A 12785-nucleotide genomic window follows, 5' to 3' on the forward strand; every position below is an offset into this window, starting at 1 on the left:
CCATTGAGAACGCGAAAACTAATAAATAAATGCGACCACTTGCACTTCAAAATGTAACATGTTTGTTTGTTTTGCCGGAAATTGCAAAAAGATTGCAGCGAAAATAAATAACAAGTAACGTTATAGCTTTGGGCCTACATCAAGTGTGTTACTATGGTAACGGAACGTAAACAATTCATTCACGAGAGTTGAGTTCTACTGTGTGTGAAAGGTAAAGACGGCTCGAATACCGCATTACAAATTCTGTGGGAAAGGGAACCTGTCACCGCATCAGAGGCGGCTCAGATGCGGTATTAGCTGTGTGAAAGGGGTAAAAGATGCTCAGTCTGCTCACGAAACTATTAGCTACGTGTCAGAAGGATAAGACTTACGGAAGTCAGTTCTCTAGCCTTGCGTGCAAATACATACTCACAGACAGAGAAACACCATAAATCATACAAGCACATGTTCACACAGGTATACACACCTACAACACACTCTCTCTCAAACATACAAAAACACACACATACTGACACACACATGCAGGGCCTTTACTGTGTGTTACAGGCTGCAGATAGCTACAGGCAAAACCACCTCAACATGCACCATCTTCCTAACTAACAACCACAGCATCTATATTTACTGCCCTCACAAGGCAACCTTACTGCACCAGTTTACATGCCAACACTGTGTTCTCACAAAACCTGAATTATAAATAGGCCAAGTGGAGTGTGTGCGCGTGTGTGTGTGTGGGGGGAACATCTACAGGTACACTGACTGAAGCAATACCCATGTAAAAAAAGTCTCCACCAGCATTCCTCAGAGAAGAACCTCCACAGTCTAGCATCAATGCCAAAGGGTCAAACTCTGACAGTACCACTGCAAGCTTTTCTGGCCCAGGAATCCTGCAACCTGACTGGTGACAGTAGATTTATTATAATGGATTTGATTGGCTGGGAGTCTTTGTCTTTCACACACCCACATTTGAAACATTACAGGCATTTAGCAGACGCTCTTATCCAACTTTTTACATAGCATTTACATTGCATCCATTTATACAGCTGGATATATACTGAAGCAATGCAGGTTAAGTACTTTGCTCAAGAGTACAACGGCAATGTCCTACCCAGGACACAAAACCAGTGACCTTCAGGTTACAAGACCAGTTCCTTACTACACTGCCACCTCCTCTCCCTGAGATGTGCTTCTGTATGCATCTTCCCCACGTTGGCACAGCTAGCATCAGTGGAGGATAGAAGTGTGCTTCTCTAATGTGGAGTTTTCCTTTGAGTGAAATATCTTGTTGCTAATTGAGACATCTTGCCTGCCTGCTGAGAGAGTATGAAAAAGTTTGATCTTCTGGCCGTTTCTACGGTACGCAGTTCATTTTAAAAGAACAATCCAACAATAGCCAGAGCATGTTACTACTTTCGTAATATGTCCTTCATTTAAATATGTTCTGCTTAACGGAGGTTATGGAGGAATGTGGGGGTTTGTGTCTCATACAGCTCTGAAATACAGTTCTAAAAGTACCTGGAAAGCATTTGTTCAGCAATGTTTCCTGAGCTTGTACATGTACGCTTGTTATCGGGTCCTTCTTCAAAAAATTATGTTTAATTCTATTTATGATTGTAAATATTTTTTATGGTTCATGCAACCTGGGACTGCTGCACTCAAGGAAAGAAATACCAACAGAACATAAAAACAGATATGTTCTCTTAATAATTGTGAATAAATGCTATAATATTAATCTGTGCATATGTACAAGAAACATAACATCACTGTGCAAGCTGCTTAGGAATTAATCGAGTAGCATTGACTTGTTGCACTATACCTGCCGTTGTAAAGCCAAAACACAACCAGATACTTCTGCAAGTATCTTATTATTCATTAAAATGTTTTATTGAAATTGACCTATTTAATCAATAAAATTAATCGATCAATGTTCATATTAACGATTAACAGTTAACCGATTAACTGATAATATCCCTAATTCTGTCATATTCTGTTAAAAAAGATTTTTGTTTCTGCCCTTGTTGAGTTGACAGCTGTGCTGATCTACTTCTTCCATTAAGGTGGAAACTCAGTTGTGGTTTGCATTTTAGCTGAAACATAAAATAGGGAGGAATAGGCATCAGCAATATGGCCAGTCAAATATCAGTTATTTCCCAAAAAATATAGACCTTCATTTCGTGCATCCCTAAAAAACACAGCGGTAACCCAAAGACCCAAGGCCAACATTATGTTCTGTCGCTGCAGACTCCTGCTCATAGTCAGCTGACCACTCACATTTTCGATACACAATCCCACACCAAGACTCCGGACATAATAACCCTCACACTGAGGGGAAAGGGAGACCAGGGCAGTGTTTATTTGGGTGAACGATGGCCGTGAAATTGGCCTGTCAGTGAATGTTTTGCTTCGAGCCTGACGGTCGACCACAGGCGCAGGAGGAAGTGGTGCAGATGACTCAAAAGGAAGTGGTTTCCTCTCCGAGCGACGGTTCTGCAGAGAGCCGTTTGAAATGGAAGAGGCTCAGGAACTACGGGGAACTCTCTCACCGAGTCGGGCGAGACGCACCTCAAACTGCCGATTTATCCGCAGACAATGAACACAATGAAGACACTTATTAGCCACCTGCAGCTTACACAAAGTCAGAAGCGCCGCGGTTACTTCCAAAGCACAGTGTTCAACAAAGAAAATGAGCCACAGACTGGCTCAAGACTACTCAGTGTTTAGCCATATGCGTCCAGCAGACACGGCCAAGATTCAATCAGGCCTACTTAGCTCCACTTAACAATTCCTCCTTCTTAAAACTCTTCTGGATTCTCGGACACCCATTTGAAAGACTTTTGAGAAATATTTTCAGCACTCAATGTCACTTGCCAACACCCACCTGAGTGTTGAAATAGTTCAGTTTCACATTCTATTTGATGTTCTGGGTAAGTCACTCTCTAACGCAGAGCGACAGGCTTCAGTGAAACACCAAGCAGCCATGGTTTGATAAGGGCTCTGGTGGCTTAGCATATGGGATTCCTGAGCGCCATTATCTGACCTCTTAATCACCCCCCCCCCCCCAATCCCCCATCAGAGGCTGACATTAGAACAGCACATTCAAATTTGGCCACCGATTGTCAAAACTAAAGTCTACCACTCAAAGTCTTTTTATATAAGCGCTTAAATATAAAGCACATAGTTTATGCGGTCTACAGAGCTTGCTGATGAACGGCATCACTGTATCTTCTGAGAGGAGACTGGTGGCGAAACGCAGCTGACTTGGCAGTTCCTTCAGTGAGTGATGCACCCAACAGGAGAGCAGCAACCCCAGAGATGCAGCTCTAATGAGGTTTATTACCGGTGCTTAGCTCCAGAAAAAAGGGCGTGATTCTGTTTTCCTTCACGGGTGAAGTAATGAGAAAGAGACGGAACCTAATTTCCTTTCTGGGGAAATTTGGGTGCCGTTAGAGCGATTCACTTCCCTGAAGAGAAAACTCCACGCTGCACTAGGGGGGGAGAAACCTGGGCCCAGAACTCCACTCACGTCACCCCCCCCCCCCCCACCCCCGCTCAGAAAGCTCCTTACTCCGCCTTCCACACATGTTTGCTGACAGGATAATCAGGCCCTGAGCCTCTGGTGTGACATCAAAGCAGCACTAATGCGTGTAAACAGTAAAAGCAGGGAAGACTAATCAAACCTTAAGGAACTGCACACTCACTGGGTACACCAGCACAGCGACACATCTGAGCATTACATGACAGAACTAAATACAGCCTAAAAACTTCCCTACCTAGGATTATTTAACACTGCCTTTCATTTGTTAAAAATACAAGTGTGAATCATTAAGGCCTATGTTTTTAAAAAAAAAAATAAAGCTAGGCTATATAGTACAGGGTGTGATAATACTCTGCAGTGAAACAAACACTGTTCTGAATGTGACCAAAAGAAATGAAACCCAAAAATGACAGTGTTCCCTCCTGAAATCCCTTCCCCGCTTGCATCAGACTTCCTGGCCTTGTTGTTGAGTTATTTAACGTTTGGCAGGGCTGCCTGCTCGCGCTGCCCCAGCTGAGCGTGGAAAAGGGGACACTCCTGGAAAATGGGTTCCTGTCGTCAGTCAGCAGCGAGACAGACAGGCAACTTGTTTGGCCTACAGGAAATATTTTGGGTTAAAAAACAGTGGATTGCCAGCGAGACTTTGGTTCCCACCCCCACCCTGAGACTGGAACTTTTCAAGGTTTTCCACAGAAATAACCACAATGGCCAGACCTCTAGTCCCAACAAGTTCCGTACATTTTTAAAATTTTTATTATTGATTTTATCATGAACTCACTGCAAAATAAGAACAAAACAAACACAAAAACTGACACCCCCATTTTAAAAATGTAGCTATGCTTTCATACTAAGATCTAGCTAGAATGATGTACAAGATCTGTAGACCCTCTGCCTCTCTGATTCAGCTCTACCCTCCCTTAAGAGAAAGCAATCGAAAAACGCAGGTCTTGTATGTCAAATAAACGGTGTCTGATGGTAAGGAGAGAGAGAGAAGTGTAAGTGCACTTACTCGGGGGGAAAACAGACGCTCCAAACCCCGCTGTATCAACACCGCGGTGCATCGCAGCCGTTTCCTCCGCTCGGTAGAGCGCAGTTCATAAACGGTCAGCTAGAGAACCAGACGCACGTGCTGGGTCTGGATCTGAATCTCAATGCGCCTTTTGTACGGCGGCTGCCGTTTCGACACTCTCGGTTTGCATAGGCGAAGGGCAGTAACACACCAAACTGCGGTTACCAGGACCTTAACCCAACACTGAGGCCCTCGGTGTGGGTTTTCCATCACAGTCGAAACATTACAAAATTTTATCCGCACAAAAATAATTAGGCTAATATACATTTTATCAAGAAGGTCCAAAGGGCAAAATAATTCATTCGTAATCATTTGAGCATGACCTCCCAAATAATCATTTGGCCTTAGAATTTTGGGGCATGGACAAGTGGGGACAAATCTTTTCAACAACTACCCGTGAGGAGCACAACTGCCAAAAGAGCACAGCAGAGAGGCTGTAATGTACACCTACGCTTGCCTCTTAGAAAGCAGCAATTGCTCCACCTGGTAGGTAAAATAGTCAACTCTGATAACACTAAAGAAATGCTTTAAAGAAACGCAGCTTTTAAAAATGAAGCTCGGAGACGGTCGGTTTCACTTCCTCGCAACTTGCGTTCTGCTTATGCAAACTCGTATTCTCTATCGATCTCTCTATCAAGTTCAATTCCATATTTTATTCAAGGCGTAGCTACATAACCTAAGCAAAAACGTCAAGACTTGTATTGATAACACAAAAATTATTTCATATGTTGATGAATAGTAGACATTGAAGCAGAACAGACTACTTGCATTTGGTAGAAAATGTTTGGCCTACGTTCTGCTGAAAAATCACTAATTACGTGAACTATATCAGGATGTTCACGTGAATAACTGTTTTCATTATATAGTAAATAAGACGCATCGTAATTCAGTTTTCATCATTTTGTACCACCCCCATCCCGAGCAGGGGCTTTCCTTCACTAGTCAGTAAGTAAGCATACCTATTCTTCCCTTTTACGAATACCCAAATCATTTCGGTGGTTTGCTGTCTGGCTTCTAACCAGCTGGTAGTTTATTTCATTGCCAGACTGATGTAGTCAGAGAGGGCCCCTCAGTCCCCGATCTGTTCCAACAAGAGGCCCCTTCGTCCTACATGGATCCTGTCCAGGCACCAGGAATTCGAGGAGACGCAACCGGGATTCATTACAAATTACTAGCTGAAATTTTCTAATTCAAATGTATCATCAGAAAAGTGCCTGGCAGGCAGTTTCAACCGTTTAATTAGCTGCCTGAACTACACTTTTTTTGGTAGATATATATATCGATAAATTTCTTGTCTGCAATAAATACTTTCTTAAATTACTACTACTAAATTACTATTATGAAAAAATTAAGGAGGTTAATATTTGATGGTCAACTAAATAGACATGTCCTGCAGCTGTCTTGCATCATGCAAGTTGCATGTTAATATTTGTAAGCTTTCTTAACAGAAAAGACACCAGCACCACCAGTATTGTCTTACGTTAAGATTCTTATCAATCTTATTTGTTTTATCCAAGTGTAAATGACGCGTGCCTTTTCTGCAAGTACATTGGCTAACTCAGCTGATCATCTTTTCCTTCGTTGTATTACGAAAAAATGGAGATTAACACTGGCAATCTAGCAGTTAGCAAACGTTCACGAACTAATGTTTGTATGAGATGCAACCAAAACAGTATATCATCTAGTCAACGTTTACAGACAGACCACATGCCCCGGTTTACAAACACAGGGTATTCTTTAAAAAGTGCCTTCGACCCACCTCCAAACACACCTACGCTTGCAAACTAACGTTAGTTCACACAATACAGTTAGCGTGCACGCTAACGCCGTGAATCCACAGTGCCTGGTGGTACCGACCAAACCCAAGATATCTAACAACTAGCAATAACAGCAGCTCGGTGATCAAGATCAACCCGTTTCTTAACAGCATGAACATATAACCAACAATACCGTTTACTTTTACATCTCGCAGCTCGCTTGTTTAAATGGTAAGCGTCCATTTCTACATTGTTAGCTAGCTTGCTAAGTAGCTAGCTAGCTAGCCAACTGGGAATCCCATCCAAGTACATTCATTACGTTACACACAAAACCTCAGTCACAGCGCGCGGCGAGAGGTGTGAAACGACAGATAAACCAGCATGGTACTTACTTTTTGATCGAGTCGAAGTGTTTTTCAAAGAAAGAAAACACCGTTAACGTTGTAGATTGCGCTTTTAATATCTTCCCTCTTCCAGCCGCAAACATTTAAAAAGAGCTTAACGTCATAGGATGAGTGACTGAATCAACTAACAGAGCAGGGCACACAGCAAGTTGAAGTGTCAGATTACACAGGCTATTCTACTGTAGGGCCACGCTTCGCGGCTGCTAGCAAACTGTGTCCCAGATTTTCAGTGAATGGGAACGCCACTGGAACACCCAGAATAGAATAAACAGGAAAGATCTCGGACCGGAGCCTGAAGTGTCCTCACGGCTTTAGCTGGCTATGTAGCCAATATTAGATAGCGGCAAACACGTTCTATTAACTGAATTGTAATCCGGGCTTTTCTGTATTTCTAATGCCGAATTAAAGTGCAGTGTAAATGCTTACGTGTTGGAATGTTTGTTATTTAGAGCCGCTGTGTAAATGTTTACTAAAAACAACGACAATAATAATTGTTATTATAATAGGCTACGTGTATGAATTTCCTTTCCACTCTTGAACTGAACATGTTAGCGAAACGTGAGACTGGTACACTGAAGCATCTGGGTTCCGCATTTTACAGTTCGCCAGGATTCGACGGAAAGCTCAGAATAACAAAGGCATGTTTGAGAACGGCAGCGGTAGCAGCAGCAAGCTTGGCTGGGTGGTGACGTCAAGGAACAATGACTGTTCCAGCAGTGCCGAGACACAGGGACACGGTTCTTACCCCGGTACAGACGTGGTCCCGGGCAGCCACTGCATACGCGTGTTTTTGTTATCAGTTCTACTCTTTTTTTCTTCCCTTAAACATTATTCAACGCAGCGCGGGACTGGCGCGTTTCCACTGGCTTTATTTGCCCGTGAACTCCTTTATTTTTCACACACGGTTTGTGGCCAGATGTCCAGTCTTTCAGCAGTTAGCTGATTTCACATGCCAGTCTACATTTGAATCAAATAAAAATATAACCGCTTTCTAAAGAAATCATACAGCTAACACATTACAGAGAATGAAAGTATAAGTTGATCTGACTCATTAAATGTCCTGGGGTGTGAATGTGGTTCATTTATTCTTCATAATGTGCATTGCTATTTCTGACTAAATATGGCCAGAAGAGGGTAATCATCCCTCATCAAAAGGGTCTTAACAAAAAATGAGCAGCTTGTTACAATTCAAAGCTCACAATGCAGACCAGCATACCGAGCGGCTCCCTGGGACAGAGTTTGCGCCCTGGAACACCCAAGGGGCCAGACACACAGTCCTCCTGAGGTTCTCCCAGAGAGCGACCAGGTACAGTCACCTGACCTCTCTATATCATACAGCACACCCAGGTACAATCACCTGACCTCTCTATATCATACAGCACGGCCAGGTACAATCACCTGACCTCTCTATATCATACAGCACAGCCAGGTACAATCACCTGACCTCTCTATATCATACAGCACAGCCAGGTACAATCACCTGACCTCTCTATATCATACAGCACAGCCAGGTACAATCACCTGACCTCTCTATATCATACAGCACAGCCAGGTACAATCACCTGACCTCTCTATATCATACAGCACAGCCAGGTACAATCACCTGACCTCTCTATATCATACAGCACAGCCAGGTACAATCACCTGACCTCTCTATATCATACAGCACAATCAGGTATGTTGAATACATGAGATAAATATAAAGCAGTGTCACTCATGGGGATGTTGGCTTTTTAAGGGTTTAAGGCAGGGAATCTATGGGTCTGGGAGAACAGACATTGAATGCAGACTGCAGTTGGACAGAGTGATATTTCTTCTGCTAAAAGGCGCATGATCAACCCTACCTGTTCAGATACATACTCACCTGTGAAGCTCAGGGTCATACTCACCTGTGAAGCTCAGGGTCATACTTACCTGTGAAGCTCAGGGTCATACTCACCTGTGAAGCTCAGGGTCATACTTACCTGTGAAGCTCAGGGTCATACTTACCTGTGAAGCCCAGAGTCATACTCCCCTGTGAAGCCCAGGGTCATACTCACCTGTGAAGCTCAGGGTCATACTCACCTGTGAAGCCCAGAGTCATACTCCCCTGTGAAGCCCAGGGTCATCTCAATCGGCTGGGAAGCTGAGACGTACGTCAGTGGCAGCAGTTGAACCCTTTTAGGGATCGACGAGTTCTTCTGCACCGGGGAATGAACTCAGTGGCATGGGTGTCCCACACTGAACATTACAGTAACCGGGCCTGCTGAGTACCTATCAGGAGCTGCACTCATAAAGCATGCATGCACTGATCTGGGGTCAGTTTGTCTGTGCTCATAATTGGAGAGGGTTAGGCTGCAACACAGGGGAAACTGATTCTGGATCAGTCAGAATGTAGAGGGTTAGGCTACGATGCAGGGGAAAGGGTTATGAATATGGTGCCAGGTCAGCCTTGTCATATGAACTAAGAATTCTAAAGATCCTGACGTTCCAACGCAGAAATGAGATGGCTGGTTAGAAAAGCAAAAAAAATATTCCAAAGTTTAAAGTGTAAACTGTTACGATATGTTCATTATGCCAAGTGCAGAGTACTTCTGCCTGTTACTAACATAACACAATGGAAGACCAGGAAATAGCCTTGTGCAGAGTATTCTGTACATTTTGAATTGGCACACAAATGTTGTCCATACACACTGCCCTGCTCATGTTAATTAAAGGTCGGATTTGGAGCATTTGCCTCTGTGCTGTGGGGAGTGTGCCTGCTTGCACTGTCTGTGGCATGACTCTGCAGCTATGAGGGGAACAGGGGTGTGTCCAGGATTTCACTGGGGGGGAAGGGGGGGGGGTCTCTTTCATGAAGACTGTGAATTGCAGGTCAGCACCAATCCTGTCTCACGACCAACTGTCAGCTCGTGACAAACTGCCGCCATGTTTATTGCTTATGAGAATGGCCTGCTGTCCGATTCCATCTATCCGTCTGCCATCTGGCCTTGAACTTCTCTGTGTGCCTGGCCATGCCTGGATGACAAACCTATATTATTTGTACCAACTCTTAACTAATTCGTCAATAATTAAGAAATAATTAGCGAGTTATTCATGTTAGTCCACACCATACTGGTGGGAGGCACTTCAAATCATGTTATTATTGTAATTCAGTACAGTATTTTAATCCTGGCGGACTCTAGAGAGAGTGAAGCTTAATGTCCTACTTTAGTTCAGACCGCCTCTTCCTTTTTAGGCCACTACCTGATTTACTGGAGCATTTGCTTGCAAAATTGAATTCAACTGAAATTCAACAAACAACGTCAACATGATCATTCAGCCGAGCAAACATCATATGCGTGTTATCTGAAAAGGAGGGTCTAGTGCCAGGCTTCTGTTGAGCAAAAAAAAAAAAAAGACATGAAAAGCAATAGAATTACACCGCAAATAAAATAGCTAAGCATAATTCATTAGCTATTATTTGCATTTCTTTTGCAAGTAAATTTTCCAAGACGAAAAAATCTCACTGGAATTATAGCCTATTGTGCATCAGCAGGCGGCTGTTCAGAAGCACCACTTTGTCTAATGGAAGACAGTGGAAAAACAAATACACAAAGTACCCAGGACATTTTCCATTCTGTAGGGTGACAACTATCTTGCAGCTGAAAGCATTGATCCAGATAACCTTTTAATCCTATTGATGGCAGGCTTGAAACTGAGGCAAACTCCACAGCAAATTCTATTTTTAAGCCGCAAGAAGCTGTATGAAAAGGTCACACGTTTGTCAATAGACCGTAGCCCTTTCTGATGCAAGACCGCTTTGTCTGTCAGAAGTCCTGCATAGTCTGCATGTCATCGCATTCCTTGAAAAATGTCACTGTGTAAACTGATCTTCTGCTGGCTGCTGTATGAAGTGTCTGAAAGCACTTTGTTTCTGATACTCTTCATGACATCACTCAGATAACAGAACGTTCTTTTCTTTCGGCCTGAAACACCCACAAATATCCAGCAAGATATAATGGGCATGCTGCACGTAGTTCACATTGAAACAAAAGCAACAACGGAATTGCTCTAAATTAGACTCGCAAAATTAGACCCACAGTGATTCATGTTTTTCTTTTATTCAAAACTACAATAGGACCCGGTGTGAAATCACTGATCAGTTATAAAAATAAAGACTAATGTCCACCACCCAAAGAGCAGTAACAGTAATGTTCCAGGCTATTTAAGGTAACACAGTAATCACATGAATCATCAGTATGATATCCTAAGTGAACACAGACATGGTGTGGCAGGATGTGTGTTCTGGCTGGGAGCTCTGTGCTTGTGCTACCCACAGCCCCTACAGGGCACATGCATCATATACTGTAGCTTTCTGAAGCATCAGTGGACACGGACGCTGCAGTTAAAAACTTTCAGTCCACTACAGTGCCAATGTAAGATGGCCTCTGACTGGTTCACTGCCAGGCCTCTGATTGGTTCAGTGCCAGGCCTCTGATTGGGTTCACTGCCAGGCCTCTGAATGGTTCATTGCCAGGCCTCTGATTGGTTCACTTCCAGGCCACAGGCCATGCCAAGAGTGCCTTCACTGCAGAGCAATGGCTGAACCAAACTCTCACTCCAGATGCACCACACACCCCTAGAAATATCCTTAGTAATAATAATAATAATAATAATAATAATAATAATAATAATAATAATAATACATTTATTTAAGAAGCACCTTCCTAAGTCCTACTGCCGAGGCTACCAGCGTGTATTTGGGACGTGCTTCCCCTCAGTGAAGCCCCACCTCCGCCTCTCGCCCCGGAGGGCCACGCCCTCTGCCTTCCCAGCCCACCCTGGCCCACCTCCCTCACCAGCCTTCTGCACACCCTATACGCCCGTCATTTTTACAAAAAGCCCACCTTCAGTGGGATCAATCACACCGTTGAGCAATAGGACCACTTCCTGGTCTTGGAGGTAGACCCTTTTTTAATGAAAGGTGACATTGCAGCTCTTTTTACCCCCACGCTACATCCTAGTGGTGAAGTGGGGGTTAGGTCTGTGTCCCAATCTGAATTTAAGCTCTAAAAGCACTCTGAGTGGCTCAGTTCATAATATTGAGGCCTATGTAGGTTCCATGGTGACCACTGGTTCACCTCCGTTGATACCTTCATATGCCCCTTCTGTGCAGACACTGGCAGTGTCTGTTTCATGAGCTAAAGCTGAGCTTATTAATGGGCACGCTTCACTTTGGCCTGCCTCTAAACCTCTGCATTCTCAACATGCATGGAAGCTGTGATCGCCCCCTTGTGGGTTGTAAGGGTGGTGCATCCAGATTTTCCTTGATGATTGGCTCCTGCTGGCACCAATCACTGTGGTAATTGATGCAATTCATCTCGGTGATTCAGGTAATTGTGTGCACCCAGGCTAACCCAGGAGTTGGTTTTTCAGCACACAAGTATAATCATGCAGCACCTACATTGCCAGGCTCTTATCTTAAATGAAAAGAACAACTTATCCCACAGGCTAAGAACTTTCTTAGGTATTCACCTAGATTCAGGGAATATACCTCTCAGACAAGATGCTTTAACTCTACAGTTAGCTCTTTTCTGCTCCATCAAAGTGGGGCCCTTCATCTATGCCAGAAGACCCAACTGTCCATGTGTGTGCATGTGTCTGTGTCTGTGGTGTGTGTGTGTGTATGTGGGTGCATGTGTGTGTGAGTATGCGTGTGTATGTGTGTGTGTGTGTGTGTGAGAGAGAGAGTGTGTGCTGGAGTGGGATGTTAAAGCAAGCTTAGACAGGGATGCGTGTTCTACTTTTTCCTGCACAGGGGCACCTGGGTTAGCTAATGAAGGTTTTGAGTGGCAGGTGGGCGTGTGCCAATGGGGTTAATCCCCCAAAGGGCGACGGCTCTCAAAGTCTGGCTGATAAACACGGACCTGGGAGGAAGACCCAGGAGGAAGAGCAGAGAACAGCCTGTCCTACAGGCCCTGAAGCCTGGTTCCCGGGGGCACTTTTACCTGCCCCCCCACGGAAGGCTGTGGGGGTCACTTCATGTAGAGACACAATTGGGC

The 12785-nt window shown here is 44.0% G+C and overlaps 1 protein-coding gene across 4 annotated transcripts in view; it reads right to left on the minus strand.

Annotated features, from left to right (window-relative positions):
* LOC118218032 (zinc finger MIZ domain-containing protein 1-like) overlaps window positions 1-7126 on the minus strand; it is a 71915-nt gene extending 64789 nt beyond the window's left edge. For 2 of the 4 annotated variants that reach the window (XM_035400370.1, XM_035400369.1), the window contains exon 1: window positions 6751-7126. The gene's annotated coding sequence lies outside the window, so the exon portion shown is untranslated. The remainder of the gene's footprint in view (window positions 1-6750) is intronic. The other 2 variants (XM_035400372.1, XM_035400371.1) reach the window with 1 other exon arrangement.
* Between the last annotated feature and the right edge of the window lie 5659 nt (window positions 7127-12785).

This window comes from Anguilla anguilla, chromosome 18 (assembly GCF_013347855.1).
Source record: "Anguilla anguilla isolate fAngAng1 chromosome 18, fAngAng1.pri, whole genome shotgun sequence".
Taxonomy (NCBI): Eukaryota; Metazoa; Chordata; class Actinopteri; order Anguilliformes; family Anguillidae; genus Anguilla; species Anguilla anguilla.